The 15127-nt window shown below is 45.3% G+C and overlaps 1 protein-coding gene across 2 annotated transcripts in view; it reads left to right on the top strand.

The window, feature by feature from the left end:
• PPM1B (protein phosphatase, Mg2+/Mn2+ dependent 1B) overlaps nucleotides 1–15127 on the top strand; it is a 201743-nt gene that overhangs the window by 74040 nt on the left and 112576 nt on the right. The gene's annotated exons all lie outside the window — the stretch shown is intronic.

The raw sequence follows: 15127 nt of genomic DNA, 5'->3' as shown, positions 1-15127 counted from the left end.
GTGAATAAGTATGGTGAAATATGAAAGTAATTTGAGTGGTGGATATTAGTCGGTTATTTGGAGTGAGAAGGATAGCGGACGGATCGAAGGGGAAGAAAGGTTTGCATTCATATAGCACCCGTCACCCCTCATGGGTGTTGAAGCGCTTTTCTGGCGAGTAGCACGCTACTCCGGAACCCATAAGGGATTAGTGGTGAAAATTAGTATAGTGAAATATGAAGCCATTTGACTTTTGGATATGCTTTTCAGTTATTTGGATAGAGAAGGGTAGGTGGCGAAAAACAAGGAAAGAGGATTGTTTTTATATAGCACTTGCTACCCCTGATGGGATTTTGAAGTGCTTTTTTGGTGAGTAGCACGCTACTCTGGAACCCATAAGGATTAGTGTTGAATTAGTATGGTGAAACATGAAATTAATTTGAGTTGTGGATATGTCAATCAGTTATTTGGACTGAGGAGGGGTAGAAAAGGGAAAGGTTTGCATTTATATAGCCCTTGTAACCCTGATGGGGTATTAAAACTCTTTATTGGCGAGTAGCACGCTACTCTGGAACCCATTAAGGATTAGTGGTGAATTAGTATAGTGGAATATGGAATTTGAGAAGTGAACATCTAAGTCTGTTATTTTGATTTGAAAAGGATAGAGGAGAGATAGTGGAGGGTTTTTGGAGGGGAAGATTCAGAGGGAAGAGTTTAGAAAGGTGTGTTTTGGGGATCGGTATAGTAAAAGAGGTGTCAGATGATGCAAGGAGGGGTAGAGTAGGAGAGAGCCTAGCAACGGTTATTTTGGGGATCATAGTGGTGGTATGGGGTTTGGGATAAAAGAGTTGATGTAGAGGATATATTGATATATAGGGTAGTGCATTGGACAGAGTAGTAGAAAGAAGTTTGAGATGAGTCAGAAAGTTGGGCTAGAAGAGAAGTATAGGCTGAGAAATAGGGTAGTGCATTGGAAATGCCAAATTAGAGGAAAGTGATAAATATATAGATCCATAAGTACATTGAAGGTATATAGATGCATAAAGGAGGTAAGAATATGTAGATTAAAGATATTGAGAGAGGTACAGGATGAGAAATAGGGTAGTGCATTGGATATGATTTTTGAGGAGAAAAGTAACAGACCCACAGATCCAAGTACATTGATGCACAATGGAAGTAAGTACATATAGACCAAAGATGATTTTTTTTAAACATAATTATTCTATATGTTTATACAAAGTAATACACAAAGATAGGTACATATCTATAGTGAAAATAAATGCTTATATACAGAGGGATATGCTGTAAATTTCTGTTTGCAAATGGTGCTTATGTGGGGAAGAGCCAATTCTTGAGTCGTTTTCTGAATATAAGGTGGTTGTTGGTGGATCTTATGTTGGGGGTAAAAAATTCCATAGTTTGGCTGCTTGAACACAGAAGGATGTGCCACTCATGGTTTTTTTTCTTGTATTTTGGGATTTTGAGGCGAGATGCCCCTTTAGAGCAGAGGTTCCTTTGTTGAATGTGTTTGGTGATTTTATTCCAGATGAGCGGTCCCATTCCATGGATCGCTTTGTGGGTGATACAAAGTAGCTTGAATGTGGATCTGCTGGCATTCGGTAACCAATGCAGGGATTTCAAAGCAGGTGAGATGTGGTTTCGTGGTTTGATATGCAAGAGTAGTCTGGCAGCAGAGTTCTGAATCTGTTGTAGTCTTTTCATGGTCGTTAAAAGTGATCCGTGGTAGAGGCTATTGGTGTAATAGTTTGGACAGAACAAGCCTATTGTGGTAGCTTGGACTTTGTGTGGAAATCCCAAATGAGGGAAAATTTGTTGCAGCGTTTTTATAGTGACACAGCTTGATCTAGCTAGTTTGTCCACTTGGGCATTCATCACCCGTTTTGAGTCCATGGTTATTCCGATGTTTCTTACTTCCTACTTAGGCGGTGATCCCAGTTAATCAGGCCAGGCGGCAAGCGGGTCATAATGTTTCCAATCGCCACACGTGAGTATTTCCGTTTTGGAAGCATTCAATTTGAGATGGCTCAAAGTCATCCATGACTCTGAGACAACTGAAAATTGGGGATTTTCCAATGTCTTTGGGGCTTTCCAGTTGGAGTATTTGCGTGTCCTCTGCCTAGTTGTAGCGCGTGAGATGAAATTGATTGATCAGTTCCGGTAATGACTTCATGTAGATGTTGAAAAGCATGGGCGAGATGATAGCCTTGAGGGACCCCTGCTTTTGTGGAGTATGGTTTGGATGAGAAAGGTGGGGTATGGATGACATTAGTTTTGTTTCGAAGGTAGGACGCGATCAAGGCTAGAGCAGTTCCCTCATAGAGTCTTTGTTTCAGAGCGTCATGGTCAACCGTGTCAAAGGCAGCCGAAAGATCCAAGAGGAGTAGCCTTGCAACCCCGTTGCGGTCTACTGTATTCTTCAGGTCATCCCAGATGGCAAGGAGGGCAGATTCAGTGCCTCTTCCCGGACAGAATCCTGTTTGGAAGTCTGAAAGTATGTAATTCTCTTCAATGAATTGTGACATCTGGGCAAACGCTGCTCTTTCTATCAGTTTGCCCAGGAAAGGTCCATTTGTAATGGGTCTGTAGTTGTCCGGGTTCAGGGAGTCCAAGTTTTGCTTTAGTAAAGGGCGTATGTTTGACTTTTTGAGTTTTTATGGAAATATTTTGGTAGTTAAGGAATCGTTGATTCTTCTTACTGGAGTGGCAGCAGCGGTTGTTAAAAGAATTGTCTTGAAAGTTTGGGGTGGACAGGGGTCAGAAGGGCTGCCGGCAGGCCTGCTTGCTTTGACCAGGTCCATAAATTCATCGTGTGAGATGTGTTGGAAGGAACGGAGAGGCTGGGTTCGAGTATTCTTGGATTGTTGTTGTGTACAAGGGTTAGTGCTGGTGCTTTTGTTTCGGTTTTAAGTACGAGTCCAATGTGTCTGCTTTGTCTGTGTAATGGTTTGCCAGTTTGTCTGTGAAATCTTGAGTAACAGGATGAGTTCCTTCTAGGCAATTTGATTAGCAAAATTCATTGAGTATTTGATAGAATTCTTTATTTGCACAATTAGTACCTTTTGTTGGCTTTTTTGATAGCTGACTTGTATAATCTGTTAATTTTATGTAGGTGAATTTTGTCTTGTTGGCGTTTGTTTTGAGCCAGGTATGTTGCAGGTTTCTAATTTGTTGTTTTGTGTCTTTTATTTCTATGTTCCTCCAAGGCCCTTTTTTTCTTATGTTCTGTTGTGTGGTTTTGAGTGGTATCAGGATGTCAAAAGCTTCCTGTAGCCACTCCATATAAATTTTGACCAGAATTTGTTTCCAGATTTGTACTGGATGTTGTTTTGAGCTAAACCTATTGGCTTTGCCAGTGCTTGTTTGTATCCATTTTTATTTGTTTTTGCTTGCAGCCGTTTTTTTATTTTTAATGATTTACAGAGTACTGAAATGCAAACCAGGACTATTGGTTTTGTCAGTGCTTATTTTACATGCTGCCCATCATGGTTTCTCACGCTGCTGCTCCATTTCTTAGGTCTTGCCTGGCGTAGGCTGCGCGCAAGCGCAGTCTCGCTGGCGAGATTTAATGAGATGTGGTATTTTCTGTAAGGGGCATTAAACCCTGCCCCTCTTTTCCATTGGCTGGCGTCACCGTTTATGCTAAACGGTGGCCAGCCATTGGAAAAGAGGTGTCGGTGACGTATTTGCTTGGCTTTCTGAGCCGTCCCATTTGGAAGGCCTCGCCTGCTTTGCGTTTGTCGCAAAAGGTTTCTTATCTTTATGGGGCCAAACACATGGCCCCATAAAAACAAAAAACCTTTTGGCAGGCGAGGCCGTCCAAGTGGGACGGCAGATAAAGCCAAGCAAAATACGTCTTCAGTCACCGAGAAGATAGATTTCTGATGAACTGAAGTCTGCTACAGTTTAGCGATATTTGTAACTAAATCCAGAGAGTGGCCTCTGCGCGGTGCTGATTCCCTTCAAGCGAGTTGTAAATAACACGAAGGCGCTGGTGATTGACAATCTGTCATCTGACAGAGCCACCATGAGAGTGGAACTGGGAGTCCCTTTACCCTGGGTATCGGCGGCTCGCTTTAATCCGGAGTGGTACCGTGCACACACATGCGCAACGATGCCCCCGAGCTGTTGGGCGCACACACTGGGCCAGGCTAGCTTGATGCAGATCTTCCTTACAACACGTGCCAGGCTGAAGACAGCAGACAGGAGGAGACACCCCCCCCCCCCCCAAAGTGAGTCACTTTCATGCACCCCAAACCTCATCTACCTCACTACACCGTAAATTACCTCTGTCGTGATCGAAAACGCAATTTCATGAACTCTGTAAGGCTAAACAGAACTTTTTTTTTTCTGACGTAAATCTCATTTTCGGTTATTGGTGGGTTACTTCTTTATCTTGTACGGGTGTGAAAAACAAGCAAGGAGGGACCATTCGGTGAACAGTAAAGTGGTCCGTGCTTTTGCAGTACTCCATAGACGGACTGCGAAGTCGGGCCTTGTATGATTTTTAGATATATTCAATAGATTCGGCGTGGCTTACTGTACCTGGAGAGGGGGGGATGCATGCAAAAACTAAGTATAAAACCATAGCTTTTTCAGTGAATGACTACATATATGTATTTATATAAAAGCTCCTCTCACGGAGGTCTCTATAAATACATCCAGTAATAAATAAATGCCTGGCCTTCTCTGGATCCAGGGAACAAGCTGAACCGGATTTTGAACGACTCCTCTGGAGCGTTCCTCGGCCCTCGCCCTCCTTACGGCCCGGTACCACACACGGACTCCCATTGTCACCTCTCTGTCATTTACAGCTTTGGTCCTTTTCTATTAGACATTTTTGGGAGAGTTTTGGCGTGTGGGGGGAATGAATGAGACAGTGGTTATTTTGGAAAAGACCACCCTCTAATCCCAAGCATTTCCTGCCGTTCATGCCCCCCATCCCCTTAGTTTCACCTCCACCCTTGCCCGTGCCATTAAATGGGTGCTTTGTTTGCCAATCAGGGAGACAGGGGAGCAGGAAATTACGTGGTCCGTTTACAAATGCCCCTACACACCTCTCGCGTGTTTTTTTCGAGCACAGGGGCAATTCATGTGGCAGTGAGGTCCCGAGGTAACCTCGCTCATGCCCCTCCACTGGAGGAAGGGGCCGCTACAAATAAGGAGGGTAGGTGGTGCTAATCTCGCACTTCAGCCTCCTCCCCCTTACTACAGCCCTCCGCTCAGATATTCCAAGCAGTATTGATCTGTGCCTGGGCACTCCGAGCCGGAGTGCTTCTGGGCTGCGCCTGACGCTCCTGCGCTGAGGAGGAGCTGCACCCGCCGCCCACCCGCTGGCTGCCCAAGTTTCCAGGGTGGCAGGAAGGAGTGCAGGCAGAGGCTGAACTCTCTGAACGTTGGGAGCCGCCTGCGCGGACGGCCGACCTAAGTTTTGGGAGCAGAGTGAGGTGAAGAGAAAGAAGATGTGAACAGACTTGGCACTGCTGGGCACTGCCTGGCACAGCCTTCTTGTGCGTGGCAGGACCCCATGTCCGTGAAGCTTCCTGCCTCGCCGTGGAGAGAAGGTCTGCGGGGATGCCGTTCCGTGGGGCAGCTCTGGTAACTGTTTACTCCTGAGGAGGGTGGGGCACTGCACTTCTCAAAAGGGCTTCCCCGGGGATCACTATCCATGTTTGACCAGAATATGAGCGATGGGGTGTCCGAGGAGAACAGGAGTCCGCAGTGCGGATCTGGGGGTGAGGGATTGTGCTCGGAGCATGGCCCCGCCCCCCCCCCCCCCACCAGGGCTGAACTGGAGTGCGCCTTGCGCAGTCACCGCGGGCTGAAGGAACTGCCAGGAAGCTCCAAGGAGGGAGTAGGAGTAGGAGGGCAGCACCGGGACATGGACGAGAGCCCGACTGGGGGGGATTCCGGCTACTGCCGCCAGATCCTGGTCAGAGGTAAGGTGCACGTGTGCTACCGCATCCTACCTCAGGAGTAAATACACCCTCCTCTAAACTTCCCTACGGAACCCTCAAATCCTGACCGCTCGCACGGGTGTTTGTGGACACAGGAGTCCTGACAGCTCACACGGGCATTTGTGGGGGCAGGGGGCCCCTGGCAGCCCACACGAGCATGTTGGAGGAAGGGGCCCTGACAGCACTGTGCCGCACCCGTGGGTCAGCATCAGAAGCGGAGGTCTGCAGAGACCAGGCAGCCCTTTTATGACGGACTGTTGGAGATGGAACATGTGGCTTGGCTTCCCTGGGACACCTGCAGCCTATTGCAGCTTAGGGGTCCCATGGGGGGTGGGGGCGGGTGAGAGGGGTCCTAGGTGCTGTCTCCACATGCAGGCAGCAGATGAGCGGCTGCATTTCTGTGCCATTTTAGCAGGGCTGAGTAGCCCCACAGCCTCATTCCAGGTCAGAAACAAGCATTTGGTCTCGCATGTACGCGAGTTTGAGCTATTGACATTGTAAACAAAAATAAAAGCCATTATCATTTTGCAATGTCAATAGCTCAAACTTGCGTAAATGCAAGACCAATTGCATTGCAAATGCTTGTTTTCTTTCTTTTTTAAATAATGGCAAACACCAAATGTGCTCTATTAAACAATGCCTTAAAGAAATGCTACCATAGTTTAGCAAAATTGGCTGTAAACATGTTTTTCCCAAGTTGATTTTTAACTTCCTTATTTAGGCTATTTTATTTGGTAAGCTCACAATATGCACTATAATTTAGCAAATCTGTCTGCAACCATCCCATTTTCTATTTGTAAATATTGTTTTTTCTTAAATTATAAATGTACACAAGCCTCATTCTTGTTTTCAATCATTTGCATATATTGGCGAACAATTAAGGAGCATTTTAAGAAGCATTATAAATGCATTTTGGAAGCATTCTAAATAGCTCCCTACTAGTTACATATTGCAAACTTGCAACTGTCTGAAAAGTAAGCTAAATTTAAATGTATTTTTGTATTTACTTAGAGCACTAGCTCTAATGTTTTGCATTAATTAATTGTGATCATATGTTTATCTTATACACCAGGATACATCTATCTTTGCAGTAGCTGGCAATACTTTCCTCCAGACTCGTACTGTGGCAATGTGAACATTTTCAGTCAAAGGCCTTATGCTGGCGAGAGTGGGGTTTACTAGTTAGGACCAACAAAAAAACATGACCATAGGTTTACCTCAAACAATGCGTCATGGCCATTGTGCGATAGGAATTCCTTACTGTAGGAAAAGTCCACTTTTTGAATGGCCACCCCCCCATTTTTAGGTCTCGCCTGGCGTTAGCAGCGCACATGTGCTGCTCTCGCCATTGCGTGGGCCTTTTTTGTAATCGATTCAGCCAAAACTGAATATTCACGCGCACGGATGGACAAATATGTGCATGTGCACGCCGATGTGGACAGGCCGACGCTATTTTGTTTAAATTCCGGCCCAGAGTTTACTTGAATGCAGCTTAACTTATGATGTGCTGCCCTCTAGTGGACTCATGGCAATCTTCAGGGCAGCAGCAGCACCTGACTTAATTAACACATTTTCAATGCTTGTCTTCGCTCTCTCCTCTCCTGTCTCTTCTCCTGTCTCTTCCTTCTCGTCTGTCTCCCTGTTCTCGTTATCTGCCTCTTTCTCGTATCCTTTGCCTCCCAATCTTCCTATCGACTCTCCCTTTCAACAGCTGTCAAGGTCTTCCTTCTTTCCCTGCCGTGTCTGGGTCTCCTCCCTTCACCCTTTATCTACTCATGCTTATCCGGCACTGTCGCATCTTTCTTAACCTTCCCCTCTCGCTTGGACTCTCTCTTCCATGGTCTCCTGTCTCCTCTACCCCCACCCTTCGGGATCTCAGCGTTCCCAAGTCTGTCTCCCTCTCTCAGTAACAACTCCATGCTTGTTGCATTATAGGTGTTATCATTTTATAATACGAGACATTAAACAATCTACAGGCCCTAAAATGCAAAAACTTGGACTGAATGAGCTCCTCGAAATCAGGGCAGTGGACAGTGTAGCTTAACTCTTGGGAACTGCATTGAGTCTCGGGAAGGACTCTGCAAAAGTGGAGAGCGTTGTATCTACAATATTCTTAATCCAAGGGGCAGCAGTTACTAGAACACTTGTGTCACCTCTTTTTAATTCTTAGGCTTTCGCTGGGTTGTTTTGTCTAAATTAAGACTACAACTCCCAGAACATAGCCCGCGACTGGAAATATGGTGTCCCGGAGACATGGGGTCATGTGGTGCTTCCTTCGCCCCACTGGTTGAACAGGTAACTAACAACGTCCCTGCCGCCCAAGTGACCTATCACCAACCAGAAAGGGCCAGTAACATTTCGCTTTAACTGGGGCGCCAAATCCTACTTAGTCAGCTTTTCTACCTTCAGTTATATACATTATTTTTTAAGAATTTTGATACTTTCGGTTTGAAACACAACTAGAAAATGAACCAATAATGATTCTTTTAGCCCAGTTCTATATTTAAAAACAGCCTTTATCATCACAGATGTGTCACCTGGCAACGGACCAGAACTTCACAGAAAAATTGTGATTTGTTATGAATGAAGGTGTGCTGAGAGTCCCCTTGCACAACGTTATCTCGTTCTTCTGGAGTTTTATCTAGCGTGAACTCTGCCCGAAGGCATCCGAGCGCTTTTTTACGTGCTCCAGTTGCATTATAGACGGACACAATCAGTTTGTTATGCACTGTCAGATTTAGTGATTTGCCCAGCATCACGGGATGTTGAGCGTCCCTGACGAGACTAGAGCCCAGTTCCCCAGCTTCGAGGTCAACCGCTCTAGCTGTTAGGCCATATCCTTTCTCTCTTTTGAAGTAACTTGTATTTTTTGGAAGGATTTGTATTTTTTCATTTAATAGGATTGCTAACCACTGGTTTCATCTTGCAGCTTAAACGGCACAGGAGAAGCAAAATGAATTTAGAATGGTCATTATGACCGCCGGCTAATTAAAAGGAAGAGGAATCGCCGCCCACACTTCATTGTGTGGAGCTGTTTACTATCATTTTAAGGCCTCCCCGGTGTGTCCTGTGTGCTAATGTTTGCCGTGGATTCCTTTTGATCTCTGCTTAGCGGTGGGTAAAGTGCGGGACACTTTGAACTCCAGTAACGCCAATTTCGGTCTGAAGCTGCACCCCCCCAACGCTGAGCTCTGCCAATGAGGTGTTAATTTACTGCGGATCCCGGGGCAGAGTCGCAACCGGCTATTGGATGTGTTTACAGCTACTACATTCCACCTCAGACCACAACAAATACAGGAAAACCAAGTTATTTGCCCCTGCATGTTATCAGACACACTCCCCAGGCTTAAACTGAAACAAGGTACGTGTTCCTGTGGAAAGTAACATTGTCCATGTGAAGGGCTGGTTCCTCTATATTCCTTTTGTTTATGTGCAAAATTCCAGGTGAGTATGTTTTAGCACGGTTTGTCTATATATTGGATTCTGATTGTTCAGGAAACATAGCACTTAATTTTTCTAGGTGCATACTTCAGTAGTTTGTTTGCAGTCTGAGACTGATAGTTCTGCTTATGCGGTTATAAAATTGGGGCTTCAAATTTCCAGAGTGCAAAGCAAAAACCGGACTGGACGAGTTACTCGCGCACAGACCTGAGGAATCTGGGAGCTATGGAAAATGGCCTGTTCTGATGCATTGCACATTGAGACCTTTTTAAAAGTCTGGCATTTGAAGTGCAGATGGTTTAAAGATAACGCGCGCGATGGAAACCAACCTGCAAAAAAAGATTTTTGGTTTACTGTGCGTTTCACTATTAGTGTTTGACACACGGTGTGGTTGTGCAGCAGAGGCGCTTGTGGAAGCTGGAAAAGCAAATTTACTATTTTAATTATAGTACTAGATTATTTGAGGACAGTGCAACTTTAACCAAAAAAGTCCAAGAGGCATATGTACTAGTCTGACTTAAATTCTGGAATATTATGAGGAATGTTAGAAAAAATTCCTCCAGTATTTTAAAGCAAGCATTAAAAATGCAATAGGTCTCGCCTTTCATTAAGTTAAAGCCATTTGCTTTGCTATACAATACCATTAGCAAAGCAAATGGCTTTAACTTAAAGGTGAGACCTATTGCATTTTCAATGCTTGTTGGTTCTTGCCTAGGCAGCGCTTGTGCTGTCTCTTCGAGACGTGTTCTCAGAATAGGAGCTTTAAGATCAGTCTTTGTTCCGCCCATGTTTTTAATTGGCTTTCTTTGGAAATGCTTTTTTTTCTCCTTTGGTTAAAGTTTCTCCTGTTGTAACCTCCCATGAGGACTGCCCCTGCTACATGTGACTTTACTCAGTATGTTTTATTTTCAGTTTCTTAATTTCTTCATTGCTAAAGTTGCAGGCAGGACAGCTGAGCACTTCCTCGGCATGCCCTCTTTGGCCTGCAGCTGCCTCTTTCTCCTCCCTCCTCCTTTTTAGGTCGAGCCAAGCACAGCGCGCATGCACTGCTTTAGGAGCGAGCCTCTTGGAATCATTCCGGACTTTCCACAAGCTTGTGCATGTGGCTTTTTTTACAGCATTATTTCTATTGGGCTTTGCGTGCGTTGTAAAAAAAAGACCTCACGCAATTGGGTAAAGGCATGTGCGTGTCCCACCTTTCCCAGTAAATGTATCCGTCCACGTCCTACAGCTGCAGAAGTGAGCAGCGGTGCCATTTGTTTGTGATTGTTTGCAATTAGCGCGGTTGCCGCGCTGCCGCGCTTGTTTTACGCCCCCTTCCTCTGCATTTACCTCTCCTTGCTCTTTTTTTTTTCTAAACTGCCTTACTTCCTGTGGGGCCTAAAATCCAGGTTCTTATTTTCTCATGTAAATGCGACAGTTGTTCTTTTGCAGCCACCTTTCTTTTGACTTCTACCCGCTTTCAACAATCAATCTATATTTACATGTCGTAAGCCGGGGGAGCTGCGGATGCACAAAATAAAATCCGTTTGTTCCCCCGGTGCAGAGTCCTCTTTTGCCTGCAAGCTCTGCATTAGCCTCCCCCCAAGGCCCCCCCCGCCCCTAATGCCAGTGAATCTCAATCTGTTTTGCCCTTGAAAAGGGAAAAACTAAACACCACGTTTTGGCCAAGGAAATGCCTCACTGAGAGCAGAATTGCCCTATTTGAAAACCCATGGGGGCAGTTTGTGTCGCATTAACTGATAAATTTCAGTGCAGAGACCGCAATGTGTATTTGGAACAGAGCAAAGGCCGCACACAGAGTGGAAGCCAACCCACCAAGCTTTCCACGTCGTTATGTGAGATATGACACTGCTCCGGCTGTAACTGGCCTGAAGTGAGAGGACTTCCTTGCTGTCTGTGCACGTGTTGTACTGTCACTGTACAATACCATACCCTGACCTCGCATAGCATAACCTAACATTTGATAACACATCACAGAACATTACATCGTAGAATAACATATCATTACATTCCACTGCGTAATTTTTCCCAGTAAATATATCTGCCCACGGCCTGCAGCTTGCGGGAGCGAGCAGCGGCGCCATCTGTTAGTGATTGTTTCCAATTGGCGTGGTTGCCACACTGCCCCGCTTGTTTGGTATGTTTTACGCCTCCTTCCTCAGCATTTACCTCTCGTCTCTCTCTTGGTCTAAACTGCCTTGCTTCCCGCAGTGCCTAAAATCCGGGCTCGTCTTTTCTTGTGTAAATGCTACAGTTGTTCTTTTGCAACCACCTTTCTTAATTTGTTTCGACTGGAGTTTTTGTTCTTCCTCTCAGCGAGCTGTCTTTTAGGGGGGAAAAAACAAGCCTTTAATCCCTGTGATTTGTCTGATAGACACACTACTCGCCAAACAGTTAAGTTCCTCAGTAAACCTTGGCAGTGCACTCCAATCCGTTTGCTTAGTCATTGGAAAGATGACAACTTTTCAGACATGTGCATTTTCACACAGGGGATTGAGGAAGGGTACCCTTCATCTGCGTTTGTTGACCTGATGCACTGGGCAGTCGGTGTCCAGATAGCGACATGACAACACTAGCCTTTGCTTTTACATATAGTTATCAGGCAGGTTGGTCAATTAGTTAATTTAAAATGAAGCAAGACTAAAAATCAAGAATGCACTGATTTGAAAAGACGTACTCCAGGCATGGAAGAGTTTTGTCCTGTTGACGTGCAGTCACGCAAGGGAACATTGACTGTATCCATGACAGGTTTTTTGGTTTTTTCTTTTTACACATTTTTCTCTGTAGGACATAACAGTCCTCATCCATGTCCTCTTCAAAGTCTCACCTTTTTAGTTCATGGCCGGGGTGTCAAAGTGTTTACCAAGTGTCTAAGATCGGATAAAAGGCGATCGGAGGAGAAAATTCGCTGGGTGGTTGCGACAGGTGCTGGCAGGTCTCGCCCTGCTTCCTTAAGGGGCATGTGAATTAAAACGCACAACCAGTGTGCAGAATGCGCTTTGTGTCAAAACTAATCCAGTGGGCGTCGTTGGACAGAATTCACGAGATCTGCAATGAAATTGTGTGACAAGATAGTTGTTTTTTAACCTACTTTTTTTCCCGCTTTGTTCTCCACGGATGACCCCGGAGTGGTTGCCATAGAGTTTAGGCCAGTAGAAAGACAGATGAACTGTGTCTCTTAAACACCTCCTTTTATGTGCTAGTCTGAGCTGTGGTTTACATCTGTTTAGTTTCTTGGGATAAATGAAGTTTAAGACCATACATCTTTTTGTATGTGTTACTCAGGCTCGGCCTCTCTGCAATAGTTACCGTTTGTGTTTTACTTCCTGTTAACGACTTCTTTACCAGCCTAGTTTAATTGGTCTCTCAAATTGTTTTAGTACTGTCCCTGCAGAATTGTTTGCCCTGTGGGGGTGTAGGAAGAGGAAGTAACATCTGTTTTCGCCAGCAGATTCATAATTAGGACACTTCCCCATTATGAAATCATTCAAGGTTTATTTTGTCTATAATGTGCTGCATGGCTAAACACTTATGCGGTCCCAAAGGCGAGACCTATTGGCTATGCCAATGCTTGTTATTTGTTTCCTGCTCGCTCTTAGGTGTGGTTTACCTTCCTCTCCATCTGCAACATCCCCCCCCCCGCCGCCACCACCACCACCACCCCCGCCCGTCTAGTATTTCGGACCGTTTTATTATATTCTGCACAACGGCGGCAAGGTTTGTTTATTTGAAATGCTGCTCTGCTGTTGATTATAATATACAAAAAAAAAGTCTTTCCAAAACCTGAAACGTAGATTACAGCCCCTCCCACTCCTTGTGCCTGGTGCTGCCGTCCTCCACAGCAAGGCCACCGCAGCCACCATTCAGGGATGGGTGGGTAACGGCTGACTCTGTGCCCCGTTGTCTTTCACTGGAACACCGTGCATATCGTTTAGCAGGTATGTGTATTTTCCACGGACTAAGTGAATCACACACACATTAGCGCCACTTTACAGAGTTTGCCAGTGAAGCTTTACTTTAATTTTCTCTTCTTCCTTTGAACATTATTTTCCCTGGGTGGGGAAGTGCCTTTCCTGGAGGTACTTCAATACCTGGTTGATGGTTACAGTGGAAAATGTTTAATGTGATCCTTAACAGCTGTTTTCCTTTGCTGTGAGTTTAAATGCTTGTTACATCTTGCTTGCTTAATGATCCCTGCTGTTCTGCACATGCTTGAAGCCCTGACCACCCTCGTGCTGCATATAGGCCAGTAATCTCCTTGCTTTGAAACACAAAGATGAGTTTTAGGCACTGCTTCAAAAGCACTGCAAAAGTGAGGATGCATGCTCTCTGCTGCCCTGACCCACTTCGCTTACAGTAGGGCCCATAAGCTCATTTAAAAACATGTATGGTTAATCCTGGGAACCTTTTCCCTATTGGTCAGGGAGGGACACGAGTCTCCCCCACCCACAGGCTTGTGCCAGGCATCAATATGATGCCCCTTAGCAACTCGATCAGAACACTACCGGACTTGTGTAGGACAAAAGAACTACTCCTGCTGATGAGACCTCTGAGGAAAACCTGAAGGCCTGAACCTCCTCCCACCTATACCCAGGACTAAAGTGGATTCAAAGGGTCAGTTGGCGGACCTGCTAAGCTACAGGGGCGCAAAAGCTGCAAGAAGCCCAGTTGACTAGTTTCAACTCGGCTTGCCCTTGACTCCGCTGGTGGCTTCTGTGAAGTGACTCCTATCCCCCAAGTGCTGTTCCTGAGGTCCTCTTGCCCATTCTTAAAACCTGGGACTTAAAAACCTTTTCAGAGTTTGTTTGCTTGGAGAACAGACAGAAGACCAGGACAAACCTGCCAAGTCCATCCAACGAATGTGCGTTGCCGCTGGGCCAAAGATTCAGGTTTCTCTCGCTCGGAGCTTTCCATAAAAAGTCAACGGCTTCACCTGGACGTTGTCTGATGGCTATCCAGCCTTGTGGAACCCATTTCTGCCACCACTTGCTATCTTGTCCCGCTGATGATTTTTGTCTTCAGTTTCTGTCTAGGTAACAAACATTCAACATGGCCCTAGCAGGTTAGATACTTGGAATTAGAGTAGGTCAACTTATTTGTAGCCTCAGTGGTGGTCGTATCAACTGAAGGAATTGAATCTTGAGTATTCTTTTGGACAGCGTTCTATATGGATTAGTCACTGTTGTGTTGCAGTCAGTGTGTCAAGCTGATGTCCATATTGAGGGGGTTCTTCCTACCAGCAGAATCTCAGTATTGTTGGCATTTGATTTTAGACAATTGTCAGTCCTCCATGAGGCAACATCCAATAAACTGGTTATAAAAAGTTCAGCTGAGATAGAGGTGGGTTCGGACAGATTTACTATAAGTTGTCTTGTCATACAACACCACTTGAACATTGTGTCTTTTAATGTCTTAACGTCTGTCAGAGGTCTCATGTACACATTGAACAAAGTAGGGCTCAAGATAGCGCCCTGAGGGACTCCTTTAGTAGAGCAGAACAGGTCAGAGACACATGATTAGAAAGTTACTTGAAATGACCGATCCTGAAGGAAGGATCTGAACCGTTTAAGGGCATTGCCACTGATCCCAAAATTCTGAAGCCTTTGAATTAGTATGTCATAAAACAACTTGTCAAAGGCTGCACTAGGGTCAAGTAGTATCGGGGCAGAAGTTAGGCCCATGTCTGCATTCTGTCTAAGTGTTTCCTTTGATAGGTGGAGTGCAGTCTC

This window comes from Triturus cristatus, chromosome 6 (genome assembly GCF_964204655.1).
Source record: "Triturus cristatus chromosome 6, aTriCri1.1, whole genome shotgun sequence".
Lineage (NCBI taxonomy): Eukaryota > Metazoa > Chordata > Amphibia > Caudata > Salamandridae > Triturus > Triturus cristatus.
The sequence above is the reverse complement of the archived record's forward strand: the minus strand, read 5'-3'. Positions and strand labels throughout refer to the sequence as shown.